This window comes from Rattus norvegicus, chromosome 20, assembly GCF_021556685.1.
Source record: "Rattus norvegicus strain SHRSP/BbbUtx chromosome 20, alternate assembly SHRSP_T2T, whole genome shotgun sequence".
In the NCBI taxonomy this organism is placed as follows: domain Eukaryota; kingdom Metazoa; phylum Chordata; class Mammalia; order Rodentia; family Muridae; genus Rattus; species Rattus norvegicus.
The window spans coordinates 13,753,972-13,770,392 of record NC_141553.1 but is presented as its reverse complement, the minus strand read 5'-3'; the positions used below and the strand labels follow the sequence as shown (position 1 = coordinate 13,770,392).

The 16,421-nt window shown below is 53.6% G+C and overlaps 1 protein-coding gene and 1 long non-coding RNA gene across 7 annotated transcripts in view; one reads left to right on the top strand and one right to left on the bottom strand.

Moving 5' to 3' along the window:
• Cabin1 (calcineurin binding protein 1) overlaps positions 1 to 16,421 on the bottom strand; it is a 122,042-nt gene that overhangs the window by 19,226 nt on the left and 86,395 nt on the right. The gene's annotated exons all lie outside the window — the stretch shown is intronic.
• On the top strand, positions 2,713 to 12,142 carry LOC102556116 (uncharacterized). 2 transcript variants are annotated; one of them, XR_015645700.1, is made up of 3 exons: positions 2,713 to 3,037; positions 3,488 to 3,667; positions 10,377 to 12,142. It is a non-coding gene; the product is annotated as an uncharacterized LOC102556116 (long non-coding RNA). The 2 variants fall into 2 exon arrangements; XR_015645701.1 differs by lacking the exons at positions 2,713 to 3,037; positions 3,488 to 3,667 and adding an exon at positions 3,742 to 5,961.

The window sequence follows — 16,421 nt, the reverse complement described above, 5'->3', positions numbered from 1 at the left end:
CAGGCTCACACCCAGGAGGGCTCCAGGCCAGGCACGAGGGCAGAGGAGCGAAGATCTCATCTGGGGCACCAAGAAAGGTTGTAAGGGAGCCACCTGGGTGGGTACCACACAAAGGTACTGATAAGGAAAAAGCAATTGAGGAGACGGCAGTGTAGACAGCACTTGAGGAGACCAGGGACACTCGGCCTGAGGGAGCAGTTGGGCTACTAGGCAGATGGTAGGGAAATTTCCCCTCTCCACCTTCCCAGGCTCCCCAGTCAAGGGGTCTGAGTTTGCCTGGGGCCTTCAGGGGCTCTACCTGGCCAGCCGAGGCACTCAGACTGCCTCTAGCTCCTGACCTCAGACAAGGGCTGCAGCCTTGGACACAACCGTTGTCCTGGCACTGCCCCGACACTGAGCTGTCATAGGTGGGAGGGCGAAGGGCAGGCAGGGCGCCACTTCTGAGGAGCCTATGATGTGTGAGGTAAAGTCTAGCAGGTGGAGGCTCCTAAAGCCCGGGCAGCATCCCATCGATCATGGGCCCTACCTGCAAACTCAGCAGAAGATGAATGTTCTGCCTCAGAAGTCAAGAACGCTGACTCCAACCCTCTTAAAGAAGGGATGTGGGGTAGCATCCCAGCCATCCAGGTACAAGTGTTAAAAGGAGGCTGGTGTGTGAAATAAGAGGCCAGAGACTTTGAGGCCATGGTACCTTGGCAAAGCCAGAGGAGGCTGTGCCTCCGCTGAGAAGACAGAAATGAGAGAGAGGGAGCCGCGGAGGGAGGCGGGGCAGCTTATTTGGAGCCAGCTCTACAACCTGGGGTGTCCTGAGCCCGAAGGCGCTTTCCCATGTCATCAGGAACATCTCCTTGACAACAGCCACAGAATCCTTTGCCCCACAGCACATGGGCTACAGGTTGACATCTGAGCTAAAGTTTTCAGGGTCATTATTTAGAATGTTGGATTGGAAAAAGTAACAGGCGGGAGGAGAAAGCAGGTGGATCCTGGGGTGGGGCCTGGGGCCTCCTCAGCTGGGGGATGGCCATGAAACAGTGGGTGAGCCAGGCTTTCTAGAATAGCATGCTTTTAACCCTGTTCACTGAAAACAGTACTATCAGTGAGAGAGAGAGAGAGAGAGACAGACAGACAGACAGAGACAGAGAGACAGACAGACAGGCAGGCAGACAGACAGACAGACAGACAGACAGACAGACAGAGACAGAGAGCGCCTATCCCTCTCCTTGTGGCCCTTCTGGGTATGGGCACAATGGTGAACAGGGGAGAGTAAGACTCTTATCACACAGGCAGAAGACACACGGTGTAGGAACAGGCTGCTGCTAAGAGTGAGCTGCTAATAGGGCCTCAGCAGGGTAGAGCTCAGCAACTCCCCTCCTTCTACCCCAGAAAAGCACAAAAGCTGTACAGACTCCAACCCAGAAGCAAAATTCACAACAAACTCACTCCAAGCGGGGGGGGGGGGGTCCATGCAAGGGACAAGCACAGTGGGAGTGGGGGTGTCACAGCATCCTCCAGTCTTGGGGTGACACCTATCGCCCACTAACACACAAAGCACTCACACAAGACTACCTGGAGATGCTCCCAATGTCACACAGCTCCTGGGGCTGACTACATCTCTCAGGGCAAACAAATTGTAGGTGGCTGCCTAGCTTCTCCCACATCAGATTTCACGCTCTTGTTCTGAAGAGACTAGCTCCTTTGTGAGCCTGCAAGCAGCAGGAAGCTGAGGCTACAGCCCAACTCTTCACCAGCTCTGTACCTATTCCACCCCGCCTGACCCCAGGCCGAGAGCATCAAGGATGCTGCCAGTCAGGTGGGTAGCGCCCATGGCCTCATGTACAACAGCTCCCTCTGGCACCTCCTCCTGCTCAGGAGATTTGGTGCTGGAATCCAGGACTGCTTTCTAGGTAGGTAGCTACTCCTCCTTTTGATGCCCTGAGGAGAGAGGGGCCTGCACGCAGCACTTCTGCTCCATGCTAAAGATGGAGGGGAGCTGGGAGCCCTTCCCTCTCCTGCAAGCCCCAAACCACCATACACCGAAGTTTCTTCGGTGAGCACCTCAGAACCATATGGAAGGCAATCTGTGGTCTCAGGACAGTGCAGCGGCTATCAGGAACACCCCCCGGTTCTCCCTCACAAGGTCCTGGCTGTCCAAGCAGAGCTACAGAGGGCAAGGGATTCCCCCTGCCATTACAGGTAATGAGTCCTCAGCAGACTCAGGCAGGGGCTGGGGAAGCCTGCAATTTGCCTGCAGCTGGCGTCTGCTGTTTCCAGTCTTTTCTGCCAAATGAGACATATCATGCACTAGGTCCCCTCCCCTCCCCCCTCCTGGGAAAAGCAGAACCGACAAACAACTGAGCTTGGGGGAGCCTGGGAGCCAGCCCTGCCCCCATGTGCGTGAGGAACTAGCAGTGCCCCACGCCCAGCCCATACGACCCTTACCCCAAACCCTACCCCTCCTCCTACTCTTGAGTGCCCAGTGGCTAGGACCCCGGGCCCCATGTTCCAAGCCGGACCGCACTTGCAAAGCGCTGGCACCATCTTCCCGCCCCCGCACAACAGCTATTTTTAGCTAGGGAAGCACCGCGCCCGGGCGCCGCTGCCCATCCCGCCCGGCAGCCCGCTCACCATCCCCGAGAGCGAGAGCGGCACCGCGCAGCTTTTCGTCAGCGCCTTCTGCCGCGAAGTTGTTGCAGCTTTCGTTTTCGCAGGCGCACACCCACGCCTGGGCTCCGGCCCGGGGCTTGGTCGGGCTGGGCTGTCCTGGGTTTGCTGGGCGGGCGCAGTACAGACTTCACCAGCGCCAGCCGCCCCCGCGTGCCACTACCTAGGCCGGTCTGGCCTCCCACCTGAGGTTCGGTAGAAAGCCAGCCCAGTCCCGGCACGGGGGGCACCGCACCCACCGTCGGCGACTTCCTCTGTAGAGGCGCTGGGGAAACCGCGGCCCTCGGGCTTCCTGCTGCGCCCGGGGCGGGGGCAGCTGCCCGAGCCCACCCGGGGGGAACTTAGTGCAGAAAAGCAGAGAGCCAGGCAGGCAGAGGTGAGGTGGTCGTGCAGCCCTGGTCCCAATCCCTACCCTCGGCCGCGGGCAAGTTCCTACCCGCCGGCTCCCCGGTGGCATCTGTGCAGGAGAGCTAGTGCGGGCGCCAGGCCATGGCCGCGGAGGCTTGCTCCTCACTCGCGGCGGGCCGGGGCGGGGCAGGCAAGAGCCGGACGGTCCCCCGGCAGTCGCTTGGCAGCATAACTGACTTTTGCCGGCCAATCCTGGCGGGGTCCTCGGCCTAGCCACCAGGGGTTCAGTGACGCCAGGCTGCCCACCCGCTAAGGGGTATCTAGTACACAGCCCTTGCTTGGCACAGGAAACTGTGGGACGGGGAGGTGAGTTTGGGAGGCAGGATGGCAGTGGCCAACGGCAGCATGCGTGGGCAATCTTCCATCTGCAGCGGGTCTCCAATGTGAACAACACCCTTCCCCCCTCTGTGCCACACAGTGCCTTGTGGAGGGAAGAATCATGAGTTGTAGGAGGGCCACACTAGAGCTGTCAGTCGGGACTAGAACGAAGACTTCTGGAGTAACATTCTCAAAGAAAACACAACAAAGAAGCATGGGCTCCAGTGAGTGCTCCGGAGGGAAGCCATCTATTTCCTCACAAGGTGTGCAGCGAGGCCAGGTAAATGAAGACCCTCCCAACCTCTGCATTTAAAGAACAGGTATCCACTCCTGTGAGCAGCTTTGCAGAGTCCAGGGAAAGGTAGTAAGTGTTCTACAGAGGAAGGCTCAGAAGGCAAACAGTGCTCTGGGCACAGAACGGCATCCACAGCATTGTTCTACCTAGGGCATCTTCCACCTCAGGAGGCGCACTCTACAGGAGCCAGCTACCCTCCCGTTCCTGACTGCTCTTCCTGCCCAGGTGGACGAGAACACTGAGGAAGGGACAGAAGAAGCTGCCTCCACACATTTCCTGTCCCACGCCAGGGCTCTGAGCCCTCCCCACACTCCTGAAGGCCTCATCCATCCAGTCAGTCACGACACTTAGCCTACTCCTTGAGCTGCCTTCGTGTCCTTTGCCTTTCTCTAGCTTCAACCCACCAGCATCCCAAACAAGCATGGGTCCAGCCCTCTTCCTCTCAACCTAGAGAATAAACCAGTTTTCTACCCTTGCAAGATGACTTTCCTGCTCAGCTATGGGCTTACTGCTGGGGACATGGAAGAAACGACCTGGGCTCCCAGAAGTTCACTTGCAGGCACGCACGCACACGCACGCACACACACACACACCCCTTCTTCAGACTCTGAGAAGGACAGAGGCTTCAAATGCATGCTTCCCACGACAGCATCTCAACTTACTATATCCTCCCCGCATCCCCACTGCGACTGCTCTTTGACAGACAACACAGTGGGCACAGGGTCAGGGAGTTAGAGCACTGGTAACCCTGGGACCTAGCACACAGACCTGGCCAGCCCAATTCAGATCATTCCTTGAAGTTGTCTCCAATTACTGCAGCAGACATCATAGCCAGGTGCCAAAATGCTACTTGTATCTCATATAATCATGACGTCACTTCATACCTTTGCCACTTCCTGAAAGATCAAGTCAGACCAAAGGAGGATGAGAACATGCGCTCATCACCTTCAACCGGGCCAGGAAGAAGCTGTGTTACCAGTGTTGTGCACCACTGTCTGGAAGGCAGTATCCAGGAGGCCTGCAGGCTCACCAGCAACACCTACTCTCCAGAGCATGCCTACCCTGCCTCAGACTGGGCTCCTGGGGAAGGCCCGGTACCGACTGTCACAGCACCAGAGAAGCCTACCTACCATACATAAGAACTTGCAGAGTCAGGGTATAGGGTATGAGTTGCTAAGTCCTGAACAAGCAAATTTTCAAGAAGGACGTCCCTGGGAGAGCATCTATTCCCAGCTGGGCTCTAGAGGTCTCGGCATACACACCCAACCTTGTTAGGTAGGGTCTCACTATAGTCCAGGCTGGCCCTGGACTCACGGCGACCTGTCTGCTTCAGCCCCTGACTGACTGCTGGGATTATAGACGTGAGCTGCTACCTATCTTGCACTGGCCTCTTAAACCGTTTTTACACCATGTGATGTCCTGCACTCCAACCCCTGGCTCGTACCAACCAACTCTCTCCAGAGGCATCGTCAACTCTAGCTGACCAGCAACAGCAAAGACCCAGCGCGACATTTCTCACAGGGTGAGAATCACCCTTGTTCCCTCACCAGATGGATGCTTCTGAGTACATGCTGGAGCGTCAACCCCACTGACAGAGGTTGGCGGGCCTTGAGAATGCTCTGGGCTTCAGAGCTTTGAGCTTCCTGGTACCTGTTAATAGCCTAAGCAGTAGAAGCCTGTGGGTCCCAGTCGCTCATAAAGCACATGAATGTTGAAAAGTGTGGACCTCTATCACTACTCTGGAGACAGAGCCACTCATCCACCTCAGGGCATCCTGAACGCCTGGAGTTGGGGCTCTGGCGGCTCTCTGGCAGCCATCTTGACCCATCTCTACAGGTCTCCTGGGGAGTGCAGACTTAGCCTCTAGCACACCTGGCTGATGGCCCAGGTAGACATTCCTGGCTCAAGTGGGGGTGGGCCTGCGGTCTTGTGAAGCTGGGCTGTGCCTGAGGCACCCAGGGGACCATGTGGCTCCAGTGGTCTCTCACAGCTCTTCCTCTCAGGGGCTGAGCCCTTGTAGACTTTCAAGTCTTTGTTGGTTCCTTCTTGCCAAGGCTCTTACTTCAGTTCCAAAGTGGAAACTCTGTCTCCCCCTGAGCTGGACTGGAACAAGAATGCCCCGTAAGAGTCCTGACTTCCAACCTTGTGACCACTCACCTGCCTCACTATTGTGGGCAGTGGCTCTGTGTAACACTGCATCTGGCAACTTTCCTACTACACACGTGGCAGCCAGTTTTCTTCAAGGTCCAGACAAAGTGAAGTAGGCCTCCCTTCACCAGGTAGAGCCCCTAGGTTCCCCCAAAGCATGAAGTCTCTTGAGCTAGAACTTCTGGTCCTGAGAAGCTGATCCTGTGTTGTACATCACTATCAACACTGCTGAGGGAGCACAGAGGTGAAGAAGCCTGAAAAGACAGGAGCTTCTGCAGGCTGCTGTGTGAGGGCTCTGCTCAGAGACTCCTATCCCTGGAACTGGAACCGCGTGCACCTCAGTGGACAGCTACTCAAGTCCACTCAAGTGTGCGTGTCCTGGTGTGTGTGAGTGTGTGTGTGTGTGTGTGTGTGTGCGTGCGTGCGTGTGTGCGTGCACCTCCTGTGCACAGGGCCACTATTCCCACCAGCACTTTTGTTTCTTAAATGGAAAAGACAATCCTCTACCTCAGGAGAGAAAAGATTGAAACTGAGCCAGTCCCCAGGGCTCCTATGAACCATGGAATGGGTCATGTCAGCTTAGCTTCACTGGCATCTTCAGCCAGAATACATAAAGATAATGACAAGGATGGGGTAGGAACATGGTTGCAGTGGGGAAGAGGCAGACAGGTCTACTAGGGGGGGTAGTAGGCACTGGAGATTTCTCTACACAACAGGACCACAAAGAGGCAGTGAAGATGGCTGGTGTCTCTGAGGGCAAGTGTAGTTACCGTGGCAGGCCACATGTGGCAGAGGGCATCACAGCTGCGTAGTGGGTAATCTTCGTAGAAAGGAAGGGTTGCTGGAGGTCAGAGGAATAAACCAGGCAGTGCAGACCAGCAGCCCCTGCAGTAGCCTGGGTGAGCCCCCTGCCTAGGAACCTGGGGTTAGCCTACTATCTGGTCTGACCACAATGGCAGCATCCGGGTCAGATGGGCCCATTTTGCTTTACCCTTGCCTCTCCTGCCCTACGAGTGATCCTCACTCCCACAATGCTGTCCTTTCTCAACAGGATGTGGACTACTTAGAGTCCCTGAGAGCCTACACTTACAATGGGCTCCTCCATGTCCCCACGTCAGGCTGGACAGGAGCCCACTACAATAACCCTCTCTTTGGAGGACTAAGCTGCTTCCATTTCATTTCAGGAGGGGAGACCAGATCCTAGGAAGCTTTCTCTGGAAGGCACACTGGAAAAACAAACAAAAAACCAGGATAATCTATACATCTACTGGTCCCTGGTCCCCGAGGAATGGCTTTTATATAGCTTGAGGATTCTAGCTGACCTAAGGGGGTGTTTGTGGGAGGGAGTCATGAAGAAACAAGAGTGAAGGGCAGTCTCTGAGATCAGATGGCAGCTCAGGCTTTATGTGGTGGTCTGTCAGGCAGCTACAAACATCTGGTGCTCTGGTACACAGACAGATGGGAACAGCTAGGCTTTAGGCTTGATCACAAGATAGGGCTGAGAGAGAACTGGCACCTTCGTGGGAATTCTAGCTGCCAAGAAGGCTTATACCCACTGTTTCTTCCGACTCCATGACGGACATAGAAAGGAACCCTTTGCATCCTGGGAAATGTAAGAAACACCCCATAGAGCTCCATATACACAGAGTCATCCCCTAAACCAGAATGTTGATAAATCCAGATGCAGATCCTAGACCTAGTTCTCCTCTCTGACAGCCCTGGGCCTCTCACCCATGGTATGAAAAAACCCGATAAGGTTTTCTACCCACCAGGAATGGGGCCCCCTATGCAGAGCAGAGGCCCTCTGATGGCAAAATACGACCTATGTCTAACCTTGAACCAGCACTGTGGTGGTCTACTGCTCTCTTTATTGGTGCCTCCTATGTGAGGGACTCACACCACACTATTTTCCTTTGGTCTTTTGTTTGTTTCCCCCATGAAATGCTTCTTTCAAGTTCAAGTTCAGTTCAGACTTCCAGACGTGCTCCTCATCACCTGGTGGATTCAGACTGGTGGACAGTCGTCTCTAAGACCCACACCACCACACGAGTGCCACACTTGGGCACCGTGGCGGTCTGAATATGCTTGGCCCACCAAGTGGCACTATTAAGAGGTGTGGCCTTGCTGGAGAAAGTGCATCACTGTAGAGGTGGGCTTGGAGATCCTATGTTTACACTCTGACCTGGGTGGAAAGGAAACATCAAACTGGCAGCCTTCAGATCAAGATGTAGAACTCTCAGCTCCTCCAGCACCATGCCTGCCTGGATGCTGCAGTGCTTCCTGCCATGATGATAGTGGACTGAACCTCTGAACCTGTGAGCCAGCCCCAATTAAGGGTTGTCCTTTATAAGAGTTGCCTTGGTCATGGAGTCTCTTCACAGCAGTGGAAACACTGAGACAGGCAGGAGTAGGGGAGTGGGTGGGAGAGCACCCTCACAGAGGCAAAGGGGAGAGGGGGTAGGATGGGGGGTTTGTGGAGGGGTAATCGGGAAGGGGTGAAATTAATAAAATGATTTTAAAAAAGAAAGAAAGAAAAAAGGACAGGCATGGGCTCAAATGTAAGGAATATAACAGTGGCCTCCGTGCCGAGGGGAGCATGCTCAGACTGCATACCACACACAGGAATCCTGTCTTTTATAAAGGGCTCCTCACTCATGGCCACTGGAAGCCAACCTTGTCTTCCTAAGGTACCCAAGCACTTTGTACTGGTTGCCCAAGGCAGTTACTGCCTGTTATTGCTGAAGCATGGCCTGCAGTGGAAGATCCTCTCTGGCTAGGAAGATTCTACTTCAGAAATTCAGCCCCATGCCAACCCTAACGGCTGGTCTTTCCTGGAGCCCAGAACTGGCCTTCATTTGCTTCAGAATTTCAAGAGCCTCGATCTGAGTCACAATGATTAGGTGTGCCTATTCAGAGAGTGACTAGTGTTCCTTGCCAGTGACACACTGGGTCTATCAAAGGTCCATGAGGTCCCATCTTTGTTGAACCAATATAAGATGTTTATACTTAGCACTTTAAAAAAGGGCTGTCATTTTGTTTTGCTTTTTTAAACAGGGTTTTGCTAAGTAGCTTGCTGGCTGGCTTCAAACTCATGATCCTTTGACCCAACCTCCCGGATACTGAAATTACAAGCAGGCACTAGTATTCCAGGCTCAGTCAGAATCTGTTTCTGGATTGATAAGATAGCACAGTTGGTCGAGACAATTGCTGCTACGCCTGACAAGTTAACTTGAGTTCAATCCCCAGGAACCATATGGTAGAAGGGACCTGCAAGTTATCCTTGACTTCCTGGGGCACATGCACTTAGTACCTATGTTGACACATACATACATGTGCTCAATCACACGTGTGCACCCCCTCACTTTGAATCAAGCAAACTTTCCTGATCTGTTCTAACCTCTCTCACTCATTCCACTATCAGTTATCCTTGTCACCCTGTCCCTTCCCCACCATGCCCTCCTGAACACAATGCCGTTGTTACTCAGCAGTTTCCTGCTCTGTGTGCTTTACCCTCACCCTGATGTAATGGTGCTCCACCGTGCAGAGGAAGAAACTGAGCCCACGGGCACTAACTGGCTTGCTCACAGCTACGCAGACCCCAGTGTGGGAAGGAGCCAGGTATGGAGAGGGGCGTCCTCTTGAGAGCAGAGGGGGTAAGACATACACCACTAAGACCTGTGTGTGTGAGAGTCTTTGGCCTACCCCTCTCAGGCAGCTCTTGGCCCCAAGCACCTGTCACCATGATAATCCATAGTGTTAAAAGTCAAACTTTCCAAATAGGAAAGGTGGGTGTGAGGGTTGGGAAAGGAAGGGGAGGGAGAAAAGAAAGGGGAGAGATTAAAACCACCCGAGGAAGGAGGCTTGGCCCTGAGCTCAGAAGGGACTCTGGGCAGTGAGTGCTGGGTGCATGGTGTATGTGAAGTTTACAGCCCTTTGGGCTCTGCTGAGACGCTGGTAGGGCACAGCTGAGCAGGTGGAGCGTGGCCCTTCCTGCTGTGCTGGAGAAGTGGCCACCGCATCTGTTTTTCATTGGCTATGTGAAATAGGTTTCTTTTGGAAAAGGAGATGGAAAACCACTGACCTTATCCAATTGGTCCACCTTTGGAGATGGAAAAACAGAGGTCAAAGGGGCTGGAGACAGCAAGTCTGAAGTGGGGCAAGCAGAGTCCTTCCCAGTGTGCACACACTGAGGCCACTTGGTTTAGGTGCTTGCCTTTCCAGCCCATCTGGTTATGTGTAAGGCCACCAACACAGGCTCTTGGCTGGAAACTGGAGCACAGCAAAGGAGAGAAGCCCTGAAAGAGCTCAGGGCTACCTTAGGTTCTCCGCTGCCATGGGCATTGGTCACAAGCTCACTGTGGCAGCCTGTAACTCGCTGTAGGACATCCTCTTCCATGGGAACAGTAGCAACAGGTGGGACTGCGGTCCCCTCGGCAAGCCACAGCATGCCCAATTCCCTGAGGCTGAATAAGAGAGGCTAGCACCGACACATCTTTTACTCTCGAAAGGGCAAATTCTTAAAGTGACTTCCCCTTCTTTTCTGCAGAACCTGAGTTCCCAGTTCCTGCTTCTCAACAACCGTGGAGCTCTCCAAGTTTCTTTTCTTGCCGAGGCCATCGACTCTGCCTTGCTCTACTCCAGTTTGAGAGCTTTGCTCAGGAGCTATGGACACACCTAGAAGTAGATCTCTCCTGCTACTGCCCTTGGCTGGCCCACTGCTGCCCAGCACATTGGGGCTTAAGCCAATGTCCTGATGGTACAGCCTAAGTGGACACCATCATGCACAGGCAGAGAGACATGGCAGGGCCAATTACTCAAAGAACAAGTCTTTGGAAAATCATCTACAGCAGGAAAGGAAGTCTGTGCTGGAATGTTCTCTGGGAAAATGTCAACCAGTATGCTCTTGACTGAACACTCATTCCCAGCGGAGTGTTGGGGAGCGGAGGGGATCTGGACCGAGCTGACTGGACGTACCCATCTCGGGAGAAGACAGCAGTGGTCCTGAGCAGCTGAACAGAAACTGGCATGGAGGCTAGCCCACAGGAGCAGCCCTGGGCTTGACCCCTTGCCCCTCTGCTCACTGGCTGTAGGACCTTAGACAATGCTGCAGCGTCTGCAGGGACTTTGCATCCTCTCTCAGGCCTGCCCCGAGACCCAGGACATGAACTGACAGTTCACCCCCTCTTCTGCCCATGCATTCTGGCCTTGGCGCAATACTCAGTACCTCTAGGCAGCAACTGCCTCTGGTGGTCAGAAAAGAACGCATAGGAAGACATCCTCGAAGCTGCTTACACTTGATTTCTGTTGCCTTAAATTAGATCCATGACTGCAGCAGCCTGGCTTGACAAGACGTAACCTCACAACCTGGGCCTGAGCGCTCTGTGTAATGGCCCTGCCACTGTCTAATCCCGGCTTCCCCACAGTGTGCTTCCCCTTGCAGGCTAGGAGACTCACAGCTCCTCTTCACTTGGTGCCCAAGAAGAGGTCCAGCCTGACCCTGGGCTAACCCAGTCAGCAGCCCCGGGTATGAGAAGGACAGGGAGGTTGGTACAGGCTCTGGGTCCAGGATAACCCTTTAAGATTCTCAAGAACAGGACCTCTTCTCCCTGGAGAACTTCAAGTGTTCCTTTTGTTTACTCTGCTTGAGCAATTGGCCCATGGATCATCTCGGCAATGCTAAAAATAGCAGGATTGCAGCAATCCCAACTACAGCCAAGAAACTCACATTTCCTCAATCGAAATGTTCCCTGCTCTCCTCAGATTCCCACTGTGATGTGACTGGCTGCTCTTCTGCCCCGATGGCAGTGAAGTTCCTGCTATACACCTTGGGCCCAGCTCATGATGAAGCAGCAGCTGAATCAGGCTAAGTGACCTGTAGGAGTGACAGCCGCCGGGAAAGGGGTGAGGAATAGAGAAGCCCGCCAGTGGGTTTTCTCACCAGCCAGAGATTATGCCGACTGTCTTCAGTGACAAGCTGTCACGGGGAGGAGAAGAAGCCACAACCAATGTCAGACAATGTCTTTTGAGAACCAGAGATTCTTGTTTCGGATGAGGTAACTCTGGGTTGGTGTAACAGACAGCATTCTCCTAGTCATGGACTCCCACGGCCATCTTCCCTGAGGACTGCTTTTGCCTCCTCAGTGGGGTCCTGACATCTGTCCTCTGGAGCAAGCCTGCTGTGCCCTAGAGCCCACTCTTTTGCCTTCCTGTATTCTCTCTCTCTCTTTATTTCCCTGCCCCTTATCCTATCAGTCTGTGTCTGGAACCATCCACTGACTTCTATAGAAAATCTAAATCCCAGATTTGGGTATGAATACGCCCTCCCTGTCTGTGACAAGGGGCTGTGGAGACTCCATGGGCTGTTGAAAGCAAAGGCCCGAGGAGTGGCAAGTGGTGCCCGGGTCCAGTGTGTTCCACCTCACCTTCTATCGAGGAAGCACTGCTTTGGTGGCTTCCAGTGCAGCTAGGCCAACTGGGGAGTGGCCTGTGGCAAACCAAAACTAAGGTCCTGAGCTCTATCTTCCACAGGAGAAGCCAGGCTTCTATAAGCCCTGTGGGCAGATGAGAGAAAGGGGCTCCTGTTGTCACAGCCTGCAGCACGTTACAGGTGCCCACCATTTCCTAGCAGTGGGTATCGGGTCCACAGAGGGTAAGTGCCCTCAGGGACACCACCCTGTACTAAGGCCCAGCCAGCACAATAACTAGTAGGGTGTGAGTAACAGTTACAGTCTGGGCTCTAACTAGCAGTCTGGAGCAGCCTCCTCCTCTTCTTCCCTAGCCTTGGGAGTGCTGGCCCTAGATGAGCCTAGATGGAAATGCTACCACAAAGCCCTGCCACAGCTCAACAGCCAGGTCCTTGGGACAAAGCCAGATTCAGAGCAACTCAATGCTAGCCTAGTTGCGGGCCCTGACTAGCCTTACTTCCTACAGTCAGATAGCCTATGTCCTTCTGCATTCCTGCTCGAAGCAGCTGGGCCAAGCCCAGTGAAGGTACAAGCAGCTCACTGGCTCTCTTCACTTGGGTGAGGCTACCAATCTCTCTAACCATGGGATAGTGTTGGATAAACCAAGGCTCAGAGCCCCCCTTCTACACAGACCGGCCGTGGGACCTGGGCCAAGCCACATTGCCTATCGGCATCCCTGGAAACGTGTAGATTGTCTAGTGATCTGAACCCTGGCTGACTAGGTGGCAGGCTTGGGATCTGGCACATGGCATGTTTACAGCAGGTCGACGTGCTTCTTGAAGTGGGGGCATAGTAACTAGCAGAGTGTGAGTAACAGTTACAGTTGTTTCTGGAGGGAAGAGGATACTGTGGGACTGTCCGGAGGAAGCTCTCAGCTATTACACACCAGGGAGTCCCTGCCTGTCCTGACCTTCCCTGGCTCTGAGCAGTATACACGGTAAAGGAATCTCACTGCTGAAGCTTTCAGGGCTTCTTTACATTGGGCTTCACTGTTGGCTACCCAAACCAGCCTGGCCCTGAGTCTGCTGTTGCGAATAAGGGTTATGCTTAGCCTCAGCAAAGATGATGCCTCTTTGAAAGCCAAGGAGCAATGAGTATACATGGCAACACTGGACCTGGAGCTATCAACAGGAAATGCAGCCGGGCACAGCTGGACTCCTGGGCACCTGGGTCTCGGGCTACTCCCCAGCTACTCATCTCAAGGAATTCTCAAAGACAGGGGACCGCTGAGATCACACGTAGTCACTAGGCAGTGAGCCAGGGGGAGATGCAACCGTACTCTAGGAGTGTGACAGTAATGTTCTTTTAGGTTTGCTGGGCTCCAGACTGTTCCCTGCCTGGCTCTGCTGCCATCTACCCAGTGAGCAGCTCTGTGGAAGGAGAGCACTGCCTGAAGAGTGGCACCTATTCTATGGATGGGGAAGAGGGCTCCCCAAGGCCACAGACCATCTGGTGGAAGTCTGAGTAGACCAGGTACAAGTGATCCCTGCCAAGAATGGTCAGGCGGGGTTCTTAGAGAGGCCCTTTTTTCCCTCTCAACCACAGCAGGGCCTTTGAGGCACTAGGCACTAAGGTTAGGGAAAACACACAACACTGACACTATCGAAACAAAGCCGGCTCACAATGCCCATCCCTTCCATTGGCTTAAGCCTCAGGACAAAAGACCCACCTGGGCCTCTATGGTGGCCGGCTAGGAGGAGTGAGTGAGTGAGCCCAGAGCCTCAGCAGATAAAAGGAACTAGCCTTGGGTGTGGGAAGGGGCTCAGCTTCCCCAGTCGCCTACAAGCAGATGGAAACAATATGTTTGTCACCACACCCTATAGATGGGCCCATCTATGACAGCTGGGAAGGGCAAGTAATTCTGTGGGAAAGAATCTGACCCAGTGCTGGGCCATTTGGCAGTACAGGAAAGTATCAGATGTAAAGGGATCGCTCCCGGGCCTCCAGGCACTTGTCCTGGAGATGCTTGCACAGGTGCACAGGTTAGGGTGCAAAGCTGCGTGATGTACAATGGTACACAGCGTGCCTCTGCGACAGCTTACGCCACACAGTGGAGCATGGGGTAGCTGCAGCCAGGAGAGAGAGCAAGAGCTGCGGCTATGGGTGGCAACTCTCAGTCCAGGCCACACAGCAAGGAACTGGTGTGCACGGGCCAGTTACAAGTATGTTTTAGTCTGGTCTTCTGGAGCCAAAGTGGGCCTTAAGCTGCTAGAAGACCTCAGGCACGTGGGAGTCAGAGTGTCCACTGTCCCCACTTCACTCTTGTCCTGCGTGTAAAGTTCTAACTGTTGGGGACACTCACGAATGTACCTGTGGGGTCATCCTGTTCCAGGGACGCCTGGGGCCTGTGTGAAGCCACAGGGTAGAATGGCCAGGAGTTGAGCTTACGTGTACCCGAAATCTAAGTTTTTTTCTCATTGCCTTGGGCGGGAACATGTCTGCTGCCCACCTGCAGTACCCTTTGCTTCTTTCAGATAGGCTAGAAACTGGGTTAAAACAGTGGGGAAAAACCCAGTCTGCTAAAATAAGCAAACATTTTTGGGGATGATGAAAGAACCATCCCTGCCTCTGTTACTATGGGAACACTTCAGAATGAGCTACAAGATAGGGAGGGATGCTCGCCCTGGACAGAACAGCTTGGTTTCAGCCCACGCAAGGCCTGCCTGCCTGCCCGCTCGCCCGCCCAGAGGTGAACATGCTTGTACAGAAAGTGCAGGGAGCATCTGGGCACCCAAAACTAACACCCTAGCTCCTGTGGTATGGGCAAGCACCGAGCACCACTATTACCTGATCTGGCATGTGCTTTCCAGAACCCCTTTCCAGGCAAAGACAGCCCCTGTGCCACCTCTACTTAGACAGACTAGAGTGTTCTTCTGGATATAAAAGGGCAGGGCAACAAGGGGCTTCAGCTAGGCATTGGCCTCCTGCTGCAGAAGCTCCAACCCAGGAGCTCCAATCTGTTCCCGCCTCAGCCTCGTGGAAGAGACTCCCTCTCCCTATTAAAAATATTGTGGGAGTAGGTACACGAGAGTGTGCGCGTGTGTGTGCATGTGTGCGTGTGTATAGGTGTGCACATGCTCTAAAGCACATGTGGAGGTCAGGGCACAATTTTCAGGAACTGGTTCTCTCTTTTGCTTTACTGAGAAAACCAAGGCTGGTTAGCTGGGGCTGAAGAGTGATTAAAAAGAGACCAGAATCACTGAGGCGACATCTTCTGGGAAATACCCCTCAAGGTCAGAAGCTGCAGTTTACAGCCAGCTGAACCGAATGATACTGGCTTTTGTAGCATGAGACCTGCAGGGTTAAGGAGTCATGGAAAGCAGCTGAGGTTTGGCACTGCGAGATGCCAGCCAAGGACACGGTTTGAGACAAAGTATCCCTACGTAGCCCCAGCGCAGGCAATGCGAATGCGTCAGTCTTCCAAGTGCGGGTCACTGGCACGCATCACGCCTGGGATCCTACTTACTTTCAAGTCAGGTAACAGAGCTCCACTTTATGAATGAGTAACCAGAGAGCTCAAAACACTACATACCTTGCTTGCTTCTAACTCAACTGCAGAAAAATAGGTTTGTAAAAGGGCCTACTAATTAATATTACAGTGTTCTTCTAGATCAATACAGAAGAACTGGTAGTCCAGTAGAACAATGAACATTGAACAGAAACTATTAAAAGTTAAAACTGTCAGACCAGAGACAAAGATGGGTGGTCAGTGAGGATGTGTGAGGTCCGAGGTTCAATGCCCAGCACTACAGAGAAAACAACCTGGACAAATAAAGAATCCCACTCACAGGGAATGAGGCGGGGAGAGGGTCCCCCAATCCCACTCCCTGTACTAAAATGCACACATTCACTCAGGAAGCTGAAGTGAGAGAATCATGAGTTTGAGGCCAGACTAAATATGTATCAACCCTGCTCCCCAACCTGCACCCCAAACTTAGAACCATTAGGATGGCTACGAAGACAGCACTGGCTGTGTAAGCCTAGCAAACCTGAGCTTGGTTCCTAGGACCCAACACAATGGCAGAAACAAAGAACTGGCTCCACAGTCTGTCCTGACTCACAGTCACAGCTATGGCACATGTCCCCACACGTGTCCCCACCCACACGTGTCCCCACACACCCACAAA